Genomic DNA, 14009 nt, shown 5'->3' with positions numbered 1-14009 from the left:
GGAATTCAGCAGCCCGAGTAGCCAAAGCAGCTATCCTGTGCTGAGAAAGGGCAATAACCCAGAAGTACTTCCACAAATGTTGCCTTATGCTGGATGGGAGTGGTGGATGGGCACATGGCGTAGTGATTAACAGCACGGGCTACTAACCCCAAGATTCCGTGTTCTATTCCAGGCAGTGACCGGAATAATAATAATAATATAATAATAATAATAATAATAATAATAATAATAATAATAATAATAATAATAATAATAATAATAATAATAATAAAATAATAGCAAACAGAGTTGGAACCTACATACATTGGAAGCTATGCCAACATTATGGAATAACAACAGAAAAAAGATGGTATAGGCACACACCAGAAAAGGTCACAGAAAACGAGAAAGCAACCATACTCTGGGATATGCCGATACACACAGATAGAGAAATTAAGGCCAACAGACCAGATATAGTTGTCAGAGATCATGAAGAAAAAAATGCTTTCTAATTGATGTATCAATACCGGCAGATGACAACGTGTCTCTAAAAGAAATGGAGAAACTCTCAAAATACAAAGACCTGGAAATAGAGGTAACTAGATGTGGAACCTGAAAACAGAAACAATTCCTATCATAGTAGGTGCATTAGGCATGATAAAAAATATTCAGACAAATACATAACAAAAACACCAGGACTTACAAACACATATAACATACAGAAAATTGCACTACTAGGCACTGCACACATCCTACGCAGAACACTTTCCATACAATAACCATCAGAGCATCACAACCAATCACAGCACATACCCAAGGCACACAGAGCTGCGCTCGGTAGTGAAGTGAAAGCACGCTATAAAAATAAAACTACTGATATAATAATAATAATAATAATATAATAATAATAATAATAATAATAATAATAATAATAATAATATAATAATGGAATAACATTATGGAATAACATTATGGAATAACAACAGAAAAAAGATGGTATAGGCACACACCAGAAAAGGTCACAGAAAACGAGAAAGCAACCATACTCTGGGATATGCCGATACACAGAGATAGAGAATTAAGGCCAACAGACCAGATATAGTTGTCAGAGATCATGAAGAAAAAAATGCTTTCTAATGATGTATCAATACCGGCAGATGACAACGTGTCTCTAAAAGAAATGGAGAAACTCTCAAAATACAAAGACCTGGAAATAGAGGTAACTAGAATGTGGAATCTGAAAACAGAAACAATTCCTATCGTAGTAGGTGCATTAGGCATGATAAAAAATATTCAGACAAATACATAACAAAAACACCAGGACTTACAAACACATATAACATACAGAAAATTGCACTACTAGACACTGCACACATCCTACGCAGAACACTTTCCATACAATAACCATCAGAGCACCACAACAAATCACAGCACATACCCAAGGCACACAGAGCTGCGCTCGGTAGTGAAGTGAAAGCACGCTATAAAAATAAAACTACTGAATGATAATAATATAATAATAATAATAATAATAATAATAATAATAATAATAATAATAATAATAATAATAATAATAATAATACTGATACTAATAACATCGAAAAATACCTTAGGAATGGGAACCCAGGTTCGAAATTTCCCCAAGACACCTGATGAAAGCTGGAGGGTATATCAGCCGAAACATGTTAACAACAAAAACGATGAGGACAAATATCCGTCAAATGTAAATCACATATATATATATATATATATATATATTCTTTTATTCTTTTATTTGTTTCAGTCATTTGACTGTGGCCAATCTGGAGCACTGCCTTCTAGTCGATCAAATTGAACACAGGACTTATTCTTTGTAAGCCTACTACTTATTCTGTCGTTCTCTCTTTCCGAACCGCTAAGTCACGAGGACGTAAACGCACCAACAGCGGTTGTCAGGAGATGGTGAACGTGCAAATACAACAGACACACTAGCACACACACACACACACACACACACATACACACACACTCACACACACACTCACACACACACACATATATATATGTATATATACGACAGGCTACTTTCTGTTTCCGTTGCGAAATCCACTCACAAGGGTTTGGTCGGCCCGAGGCTATAGTAGAAGACGCTTGCCCAATGTGCCACGCAGTGGGACTGAACATGGACCCATTTTGTTGGTATGCAAGCTAGCAAGCTTATATATATGTATATATATATATATATATATATATATATTATATATATATATATAACCCTCTTGATAATATTAAGTCGTCAAGTATGAAATTTGTAGCAAGGTATATAGCAAACTTTGACAGCTGCTCATTTTGCGCTTTATAAAGTATTTATAAATCGTGTTTTGCTATTTTTGTTTAGAGATGGATAAATCGGAAAATTCGCTCAGTTTTGAAGTATGAGTTCCTTCTTGGAAATACAGCATCATAGACAGCTCGGAATATTAATGTAAAATTTCATCCAATGTATCAAATTTGTTTGCAAAATTTCGTTCTAGTAACTTTGATCTCATAAATGAGCAACGCGGTCGACCAGAAACAAAGGTCGATAATGACGAACTGAATGCCATGGTCGACTCAGATCGATCTCAAAGTGCCCGTGAATTAGCGTTGTTCTTTAGTGTTAGGAAGCAAACAATATTGACTCATCTAGTTCAAATCGGTAAAGTGATAAATTTGGATAAGTGTGTTCCACTTGAAGTCAAAGAAAATCAGAAACAACGAAGTTTGGAAGCCTGCATTATGCTACTTTCTTGTCTCAAAAATGAACTATTTCTGAATCGATTTGTAACGTGATGTGAAATGGATCAAATACAACAACCGTAAACGTAGAGCTCAACGGTTGGACAAAGACGAGCCACGAAAATACTATCCAAATGCAAAATTCATCAAGTGAAGCTGATGGTGCGTGGTTGGTGGTCTGGCGAAGGTGTGATCCACTATGACTTCATTAAAGCTGGTTCATCAATCACGGCCGAGGTATACTGCTGCCAACTGGATCAAATGATGCAGAAACTTACCAAAATCAGTCTAGATTAGTCAAGAGATTCACTCCTATTTTATTGCAAGACAACGCCAGACCATACATCGCAAAATGACATTGGAAATTGAAGTATTGGTATGCAAATGTTAGTAGACCATATCAAACATACATAAAGCAACTCGGAGAAGACCTATCTCGTGCAATGTTAGATTGAACAGACTAGAGACCAGATGATGATGATGATGATGATGATGATGATGAGGATGATTAGATGGTTCTAGTTTACTATTAGCATATACGAATTCACGATTTCATGTGCAAGAGGTGACACTGTGAATGGTTGTTCATGACTAGTTTTCCCGATGCAGCGTAGGTGAGTTCCCAAGCTAAGCGGAAGGAAAGGGAGAGAAGAGAGAGAGAGAGAGAGAGAGAGAGAGAAACAGAGAGAGACAGAAAGACATGCGCAGGTCACTTATATTCTTTTGTGTATTTATGGATGCTACAAGTGGCATCGAGTGTATTTGAACCCGGGGTAAAGTTAGCAAGGATTTCTACCCCACTTCTGATATCTTGGCCTATTAATTTGCCAATCGGATTTACACAGGCACACAGATATTTATGTAAAAATATATATTTATACAGCTCTTTCTATGTAGTTGAATGTTTCCCAGAATATATCTATATAATTTTTATATGTTTTTTGCAAAAATATTGAAACAGATGTGCATAATATATATATATATGATTATTTGTCAAGCATATGCCAAACACAGAAACACGCATACAAGCATTTTATGAATTTATATGTGTGTAGTATATATATATTGCTCCACAACTTTCTCTCACTCTTTTTCCTATTTCTGTTGTACCTGTATTTCAAAGGGACAGCCTTGTCACACCCCGTGTCACGCTGAATTTCCCTGAGAACTACGCTAAGGGTAAACGTGTCTGTGGAGTGCTCAGCCACTTGCACACTAAGTTCACAGGCTTGTGTGTCACATAGCTAGCTCGGAGCGATGGCATCTTGGAGCTAATCAACGGCAGCATTCGTCCTGTTTTTCTGGACTGGCATGATAGCTTGGCGATAACTATTAATATCAAGTACTGCTGCCGTAGTTTCCTTTAAAGGGACTTAGAAATAAAAATATTTCTATTATATCTATATGTATGTATGTATATATTATATATATATATATATATAATATATATATTATATATATATATATAATATTTTTTTAATAATTTTATTATATATTTAAATAATATAAATTAAATAATCTTATGTATTGGCTTAAGTTTTTCATTGTTTGATTTGCCTAATAGTGATTTTGTCTCTAATTTAATATAATATATATAATATATATATTATATTAAATTAGAGATAAAACCACTATTAGGTAAATCATACAATGAAAAACTTAAGCCAATACATAAGATTAATTAATTTATATTATTAAATATATCAAAATTATTAAAAAAGATAATTAATATAACACTACGATCGTTTCATGCTGTCCAATTCTTAAAATTTTCGAGTTACAGTCATTCTTCAGGTGGTTTAGATATTTATTTAACTTGGCGAGGTTTAATCAATGAACTAAAATTTTGAATCAAAAAACGTCTTTTACAGCGTTTATAAGAATACTCGTGGAATTACGTTATTAGCAAAAAGAGAATAAATTGTTGAAGAATTCATTACGCGTGAGGAACCTACGTTTATTATATATATATATATATATATATATATATATGTATATATATATATATATATATATGTATGTATATATAATATATATTATATTAAATTAGAGATAAAACCACTATTAGGTAAATCATACAATGAAAAACTTAAGCCAATACATAAGATTAATTAATTTATATTATTAAATATATCAAAATTATTAAAAAAGATAATTAATATAACACTACGATCGTTTCATGCTGTCCAATTCTTAAAAACTTTCGAGTTACAGTCATTCTTCAGGTGGTTTAGATATTTATTTAACTTGGCGAGGTTTAATCAATGAACTAAAATTTTGAATCAAAAAACGTCTTTTACAGCGTTATAAGAATACTCGTGGAATTACGTTATTAGCAAAAAAAGAATAAATTGTTGAAGAATTCATTACGCGTGAGGAACCTACGTTTATTATATATATATTATATATATATATATATATTATATGTATATATAATATATAGATATATTATATATATATATATATTATATATATATATATATATATATATAATATATATATGTATGTATGTATGTATATGTATATATATATATAATACATTGAAAGTCAGCTTGAATTTTGCTTGTTTGCTTGCTTGCTTGCAAAGTTACCCTGCCAAACTAGCACATAATGGGAAAATACTATGTATTAAGTCGCCTCTGAAATGTTAACACAACCTGAATAAAACAAGTTTGGCGTAAATCGGACAAGTGGTTTTTGAGATATAGGGGGTTTCTGGGTATAAATATCCAAAACGATGTATAGTGGGAAAATTTTTTCTAAAATAACTCAACCTTGAAAGGGAAGAAACTCTTACCTTTCGATTAGACATAGTGAATTGCCAACGCAAAAATATAATTTTTTTTTTTACAGTAAATGTTTCTATTTTCGCTTTTGTTAAACACAATATTTTAATTATTTAGAAATATTTCTAAGTAAATGTGATTTCAAAAATGTAAGTTGTTTGTACAGTATTTATATTTTAGCTTTCTTTTAACAGACAATATTTTAATGGTTTTTTAAAAAATTATTTTCAAGGGAATAGCATTACAAAATGTTTTTTGGCATATTTAAAAAATACCTTAAAGTGAAAATACGATAAATATTTCGTAAAAGATCCGTTCGTAAACTCGGTGTGAAATAATTTTTTCCATAAAGCTTTTCGAGTGCATTCAACATATCTCACATTTAAAGATTTGACTGCTATTTCTAGCACGCCCTGGTATCACGTAGCAGCTATGCTCAATAAAGGCCCCGAAATTCCTGTTACGTGGTAGCGGGGTGTGCAAGAAATTTACAGCCAAATTTTTCCTTTTCTGGGCATGAAATTCGTAACTTTCTTGAGTGCCAGTCCATACTTAATGTAGTCAATAAATGGTAATTAATTATATATATATATATAATATATATATATATATATATATATATATTATATATATATATATATATATATATATATTATATATATATATATATATATATATATATATATATCATGACGTATATTTGCCATTTGAATGTGGCTAACCCCTAAGGGTGGATGCTACTGTAGTTTGTAGCCCCAGGAAGACACCTCCTCCAGCTGGCTATAGACACACTTTCTGTGCCCGATCAGTATTTGTGTGTCTATAGCCAACTGGAGGAGCTGTCTTCCTGGGGCTAGAAATTACAGTAGCATCCACTCTTAGGGTTAGCCACATTCAAATGGCAAACATACGTCACGATGTGTTGCCGCTACTGTTTATAACTCGCTCTGAGATTTATCATTACATATATATATATATATATATTACGACAGGCTTTCTTCACTTTCAGTCGGACAAATCTATTTACAAGGATTTGGTGTGTGTGGGGTTTGTAGAAGACATTTGACCATTTTCCTTTCAGTGGAACTGAACCAGGAACCATTTGATTAGGAAGTAAACGTTTTACCAAATAGCCACACCAATTACCAAGTACATGCGTACACCACAGAATAATCACAATTTGTCTTGTCGACATATTCGTCAATAAAATGGCTCGACAGCTATTCAAAAAAAATGAATTTCTTTTTGCGGCTCAGTGGGGCACCAACAGATTGTAAAGAACTGACGTGAATTAGTAAACTCTGAAGCATAAATATATATTTTACAACGGTGCATAATTTCCCCAATCGATTTGTGTTGTTGATGCCGCAGTCTTTAAAGTCCATTGAACTGTATATATATTATATCATGTGAGCGAACTGTGTCTGTTATTTTCACTTAATTTCAGAAGGAAGAAAATCTATTGTAGCACCGCTTATAAATATGATAATGTATAATCTACGTGTGGTTCGGCTCCTACTAATAGCACGTGAAGAGAATTGGCTGGTGTTAGCGGCATTAGAATTGAAGGAAGGCGGCGAGCTGGCAGAAACGTTAGCACGCCGGGCGAAATGCGTAGCCTTATTTCGTCTGCCGTTACGTTCAGAGTTCAAATTCCGCCGAGGTCGACTTTGCCTTTCATCCTTTCGGGGTCGATTAAATAAGTACCTATTTCTTTACTACCCACAAGGGGCTAAACACAGAGAGGAAAAACAAAGACAGACAAACGGATTAAGCCGATTATATCGACCCCAGTGCGTAACTAGTACTTATTTAATCGACCCCGAAAGGATTAAAGGCAAAGTCGACCTCGGCGGAGTACCACTTACGCACTGGGGCCGCTGTAATCGACTTAATCCGTGTGTCTGTCCTTGTTTATCTCCTCTGTGTTTAGCCCCTTGTGGGTAGTAAAGAAATTGGTATTAGAATTGAAGATGGAAACGCTGGCATGAAATTCATAACTTAGTTGAGGGCCAGTTCATAATTTATCTAGTCAGTTAATAAATGATAATTAATTAAGATTACACTGCTGGTCAGTATTAAGAATCATTGCTTTAAAGATTAATTCTGGTAGAGTAATATATGTGATAGAAAGATAGAATTTAAATTTCATAAAAGGTATTCATTACATTGACTCTATTCTTTTTTTGCTAGTACGGTTACAAGTTCTTGCGTATTTGTTATATAAACCTCACCAACGATCCACAAACTTTAATAATAATAATAATAATAATAATAATAATAATAATAATAATAAAATAATAATAATAATAATAATAATAATTGTGTACAGTGCTCAGGTGCACTACAACTCATCTAAAGTGTATATATAATCAGGTGTAGTTTCGGCGGATTTCGGAAAGCATGAGGGCCTTAAAGGATGCAGTGTCATGGCAGTCAACAACTGACGCAGGCAGTTTATTCCATGCTTCAGCAACTCTGAGCGTGAAAAAATGTTTCCGAAAGTCATGGGAGATGTGTTTGTTTTCTGACTTTGTAGGCATGTCCACGTGTGTTAGACACATGGAGATCAAAAAGGTGTTCAGTGTTGTTGTTGGTGAGGTGGTTGATAACTTTGTGGGTGTTTACCAAGTCCGTCGCCAGACGCCGGAGCTTCAGTGAATCCATGCCCAGGGAAACAAGGCGCTCAGAATATGGTAGATGTCTGATGGAGGGTATGCGTTTGGTTGCACGTCTCTGGACAGATTCCAGGAGGTCAATGTTCTGAGCAAGATAGGGGTTCCAAACTGATGATGCGAATTCCAAGTGTGGTCGTACCATAGCTGTATACAGTTTTAAATAGATGGCTGGAGAGCGGCTAACAAAAGTCTTGCTGAGAGATGCCAAGACACCCTCGGCCTTCTTGACAATTTTAGAGATATGCTTTGTCCAACGCAAATCACTGCTGACAGTGATGCCTAGGTCACGCTCGCAAGAGGATTTCTTGATATCAGTGTTGTGGAGGGAGTATGTGGACACAGGGTTTTTTCTCCCAAAATGCATGGTGGTACACTTGTCCACAGCCAGTTTCAGTTGCCAGTCTGTGATCCATTGCTGCATTGTGTCTAGATCTGATTGCAGGAAAGAGTTGTAGACATCAGGATCTGTCCTCTTGATTTCAAGGTACAGCTTGATGTCGTCTGCATATTTCAATACTGTGGCATTCTTTAAATTGGCATCTATGTCATTAATGTATGCCACAAACAAGAGGGGACCAAGGACAGATCCCTGTGGTACACCCGATGACATCTCATATGGTGTAGAGTGCTGTCCTAGAACTGTGACTACCTCCTTTCGGCTGAGGATGAAGGATTTCAACCAGTTAAAAAGGTCATCCCCCACACCCATTGCAGAGAGTTTCACCATAAGCCTTTTGTGTGGCACAGAGTTGAAAGCCTTAGCAAAGTCAAGGTAGACAACAGCCACCCATGAGCCACTGTCAGTGATCTGAGTAATGTCCTCAAGGAACTCGACAAGCTGGTCACTGCAGCTGGAGTTAGGGACAAATCCATATTGTGAGGGTCGGATGAGACTGTGAGAGCTCCAGAAGTTCCAGAGTGTTTCTCTGACACACGATTCCATCAGTTTTGCAATACAGCTAGTGAGACTGACTGGGCGATAGTTGACAGGTGATGTGCGGTCGCCCTTTTTGAACAGAGGAATGACACTGGCAGTTTTCCACTGCTCCGGAGTAGCACCATTGTTGAGACAGTACTGGAAGAAAATAGAAAGCTGGTGTAAAAGGAAGTGCCTGCCACGTTTGAGAAGCAGGTATGTAACTCCATCGAGACCAGGGGAGGCATAGTTGCGCTTATTTTGAAGGTGACGTCGCAGCATTGCAGGTGTAAATTCCATAGTTGTTATGGAGTTTGCTGTTAGTGATGGTGAAGATGGTACATTTTGACTTTCAACAGTGAATATGTTTGCATAGCACTCGGCAATGAGTTCTGCGCATTCCTTGGGGTCGTCAGTGATCTGGTTTGTGTGAGGGTTGCGAAGAGGGCCCATTGGAGAGTGAGGTCTCTGCTTTGAATGCACATATTTCCAGAAAACCTTGCTGTCAGGATTGGCTGCTATGCACTGTTCAAATTCAAGCACTGCTTTTTTGTCACTTGCTTGAGATGTTTGGAGGATTTATTCCGCTTCTTCCTGTTGGTGTCTGATTTCTGCAACTTGTATTCCCGTTCAGCAGTCCGACGTTCCTTCCTGGCAAGTCGGACCGCTGAAGTTTCCCAAATTGCCCTTTTGGGGCGGTTCTTCTTCTTTTGTTTACGTGACACTGATGCTGCACATGCTGCCCATATTGAGTCCAGGATACTCTGGAGTATAGTATTCACATCTCCAGAGTTGTAGAAGTCACGCCAGTTTGGGTGCTGTAGTTCAGTGTGGTACAGGTTCCAATCTGCTCTCTTCCAATCGAAGGAAGCAGATTGGAGATGGTTCAGGTTTTTGTTGCCCGCAAGAGCCAGATTGGCGATGATCATAGCATGATCAGAGTCACCTAGAGGTTCCTCCGTAGTGCAATTGATAACCGCTTCAGGAGTTGTGGTGAAGAGCAGGTCCAAGGTGTTGTCGCCTTTTGTTGGAGAGGTGACTACTTGTGACCAGTTTGCGTCCAGCACAAGCTCAACAAAATCGTTTGCACTCTGTGTTTAGATTAATAGAAATGTATAGAGGATCCATCCAGTTATCCACGCCTTATTGCTGTTCTGGGAGTGTCAGGTACCACGTCCATAGGTCGGATCTTTTTGGTTGAACGGCTGTTTTTTCTAGCGGTGTCATATGAAATTGTCACCTATAATTATGACCCAAGAATCGATCTATTGCATTCCAAACTCTTTTAGGGTTAGGGTTGGTTAGGGTTAGGGGTGGGGGAAGGGTATCTTTTTTTCTTCACAAATGTAAATAAACCCAATCTGTTTCTTAAACGAAGGACATATTCATACGGCACAGAATGCTTTTTAACTCAATAGACGTCACTGATTGGTTGAAATTGCAGAAATTGAAGAAACAAACAACAAATATCTTACAAACTATAGAATTTTCTCAATAAATGCAAGAGAAAAAGATGTTTTATAAACACATTCTACCAGTATACGAACTTTAAATTTTTTTAATTACCTAGAAATTATGTTAAAAACTGCCGTTCAAACCGAAACGATCTCATAGGTCTTATCAGAAACAAGCGTCATTGGACTTTCGGTTTATTTTCAATCTTAACTAACTGAAATTGTTGATATTTTCTAACGCTCTCGTTCTGGTTCTATCCCTAGGTATTTTGGCGGTCAGCTTGGCTTGAAAAATCCGCCTGGTGAATGTTTCCTACAACATCCTAATTACGTTTCCTTAGTACTGGCGCTGTGACTTCTCAATGCGGAGAATTATACAAGGTCATCTTGAAAAACTACAAAGCGGTGTCATAACTAATAATGACTGAGGTATATAACCTGAAGCATATGTTACAAGAAACACATTTACTAAACTTGGTGCTACCATAATTTGTATTGAGATAGGAAATATTATTTAATTATAAGCGTACCAGTCATTCTATATAGAATCTTTATATCTAACGCATTTGCCTGTCTACTATCAGATGTATTTCCAGTTGACTTACCTAGTGGCCATTAACTCTATTGAACACAATAAAGCAATGAACTGGTAATATGATATAATTTACTGATCACACTTCAGTTCATGGATCAACATAGCAACGTATGTGAGTTCACCAACTCAAAAGAAAACACGCAGCAATCATAGTGAATATGTTGTCGATAATAATATGTAATATACTTACAGTAAATAAGTCAATTAATGGTTATTAATTTGCATTATCAGTATTATAGTGAATCGGGCAAAACATAATCAATTTACAATGGTCTTATACACTCCTGCGTACATTGCACTGAGAAGTTTCTGGAGGAAGATTACATGCTGTACGTCATTCTGTTTCCATGCCAGAACATAAAGAAATATGACTCGATAGTACTCGGTATCACTCGGTCGCACTCGGAAACATTGTAATTTAAAATGTATCTTTCAATCTTGGAAACTTTCGCTTCCGAAGATAAAAATTCAAACATCACTGGCCTATACATAATAAATGATTCGGAATGATTAGAACTGAAATTTAATGTACATATTTTAAGGGGAACAATAGTTAACATATTCATTGTGTTTTGCACACTTACACGCTCGTGCACGCAATGACACAGGCGCATACACAAAATATATACTTACAATCTTGCTTATATATATATGTATATATATATATATATATATATATATATATATATATATATATATATATATACGTATATAAACATATATATATGTATATATATATACATACATACATATATTCATGCATACATATATTCATGCATACATATATTCATGCATACATACGTATACACACACACACATATATATACAAGTAAGCATGAGCAGGAATAATGCGATATAATGTGATATTCCACATACATAAATTGATTCATATCCATTTTCTTTATTATCATATATCTATGTATCCACTATTTCTTTGAGAAACATATAAAATAATGTATATGAGGAACGCATCGATGTTACCGCTGAAACCAAATGGTATATTGTCTATTAGCACGTATATTTTTTGTTTTTTTTTACTTTTTGTTCTCTTACATGCAGACATGTAAGAGAATTTTGAATTCTTTGTGAATCTTGTCAAGGAGTAAATCAAATAATCCTAATTAACGCTATTCTTTAGCATTCTTCGATATTGTAATTTTATTATATTCATTAGAAGCTGAATCATTAGAAATCGTTGTACCAAGTTTCTTGTTTCCAGTCTTCGGACGATTGTGATCAATAGAACACGGGAGCGTAGAAAATATCAAAAAGAAATTTATTGCGACCTGATAAATTTCATTGAAACCCATTAATCAACACTAAGTACACAATGAAATTTAGATAAAGTAAAATAAAATAAAATGGGGTGTAAATTAGCTAAATAATATAAAAATGCATAGATATGAACAAACTGTTACTGACGAAAGTACATAAGTATGAAGTTAAAAATGTATGAATCGTGCAAGGGGATAATTTACGAGCTAAACATTGTTTTGAAACAGAATTTTCAGTAAGGAGACAGGGAAGGTAAGAAAATAGCTTAGAGAATCAATCGGTTGTAATAAATTTCAAAGGGCTTGTGGCATTGTCCATTTGGAGATTTATAATGAGGTAAAATATAATTTAAAACACACCTACAATTAGATAACCTTTTCGATTATACCTTAAGTTTTATGTGTTTTTTTAAAACCAAACTAAATGTTGTTAATCTAGTCACAATTGGTTGCCCTGTTTTATCAAGTAGCTTCTGTGCCTGGATGATAGTGCAAATTTTAGAGTGACTAAGTGGTGTAATATGTGTGCGGGATTACCTTTATCAACATCAAATATTCTTCCATTGTGCTGTGGCCAACTTATATATTGGTTACTAAAAATCACTGTACTGGTTGGCAATAACCGTCCTTAAAATCATGTTGGGTTATTGTAATATGTTATTTCGGTTGGGCAATGATGTCAATGTAGTTCACTGTGGCTGATGTACACAACATATAGGCGGTGGCTCCACCTGTTGAGCAATGTAGTACTCTCACACGTTTGCAAATGCCAGATCAAAGGCGTGCAAAATAAGCTGTCATTAATTAATATTATAGAAGTCCCGTTCCAAATCTCAAGGGATTCTGTTTACATAATTTCTTTACAAAGCTGTAGTTTTATGCATATTTGGCAAAATTTAAGTCTTAACTTTTTAAGAAGGAAAATGCATTGTATTAAGTTGTAGCATGTTTTGTATCTGTAGCTTATTTTATATTTTATATTGCAAGCCTTACTTGTTAATTTATAATATTTCATTCACGTTTACATCTATCAGTTTGAAGAAAATATTATTGTTGAAAGCCAAATTTCAACACCAAACATAGCCAGCGGCGAAAGCCTTTTTATAATCAGGAATATTTATGAAGTGACGATGGATAAATATGTAAAGCAATATTGCTGTGAACGTATCTGAATTGGAAAGAAATGTTTGTGGAAACAAGAGATTTTTAGAGAAAAGAAAATGTAAATGTGGTAGGTCAGAAATATAAAGATTGAAATAAGAGTTGATATAATAATAAATCAAATAATATAATAAAGTTATTCTTTGACAACAGAATTGCCATTAAAAACCACTTTTCACATAAACTGCGTAGTTCCACATTTATGTTGAGCGAATGTTAGTGTTCATGGCGTCTCTTATTGAAAGAATGTTTTACTAAGTGATGATGGCCTGAAGCCAATTTTATATCACTTGAAATGAGAGCCAGAAAGTATATTGTGAACAGAAAAATAAACACAAGCAAAAGAAAAATATATTTGCTTAGGAGAAACTACGCTTTTAGCCAACTATTTACCTAGTTATGATTTTGA

At 35.0% G+C, this 14009-nt stretch overlaps 1 long non-coding RNA gene across 1 annotated transcript in view; it reads right to left on the bottom strand.

Moving 5' to 3' along the window:
- Positions 1–2019: 2019 nt before the first annotated feature.
- LOC118763408 overlaps positions 2020–14009 on the bottom strand; it is a 31066-nt gene continuing 19076 nt past the window's right edge. Inside the window, exon 3 of the long non-coding RNA XR_004999161.1 lies at positions 2020–2166. This is a non-coding gene — a long non-coding RNA (uncharacterized LOC118763408). The remainder of the gene's footprint in view (positions 2167–14009) is intronic.

Source organism: Octopus sinensis, linkage group LG5, assembly GCF_006345805.1.
Source record: "Octopus sinensis linkage group LG5, ASM634580v1, whole genome shotgun sequence".
Classification (NCBI taxonomy): Eukaryota; Metazoa; Mollusca; class Cephalopoda; order Octopoda; family Octopodidae; genus Octopus; species Octopus sinensis.
Note: the sequence above shows the minus strand (reverse complement) of the source record. Positions and strands in the feature narration are given on the sequence as shown.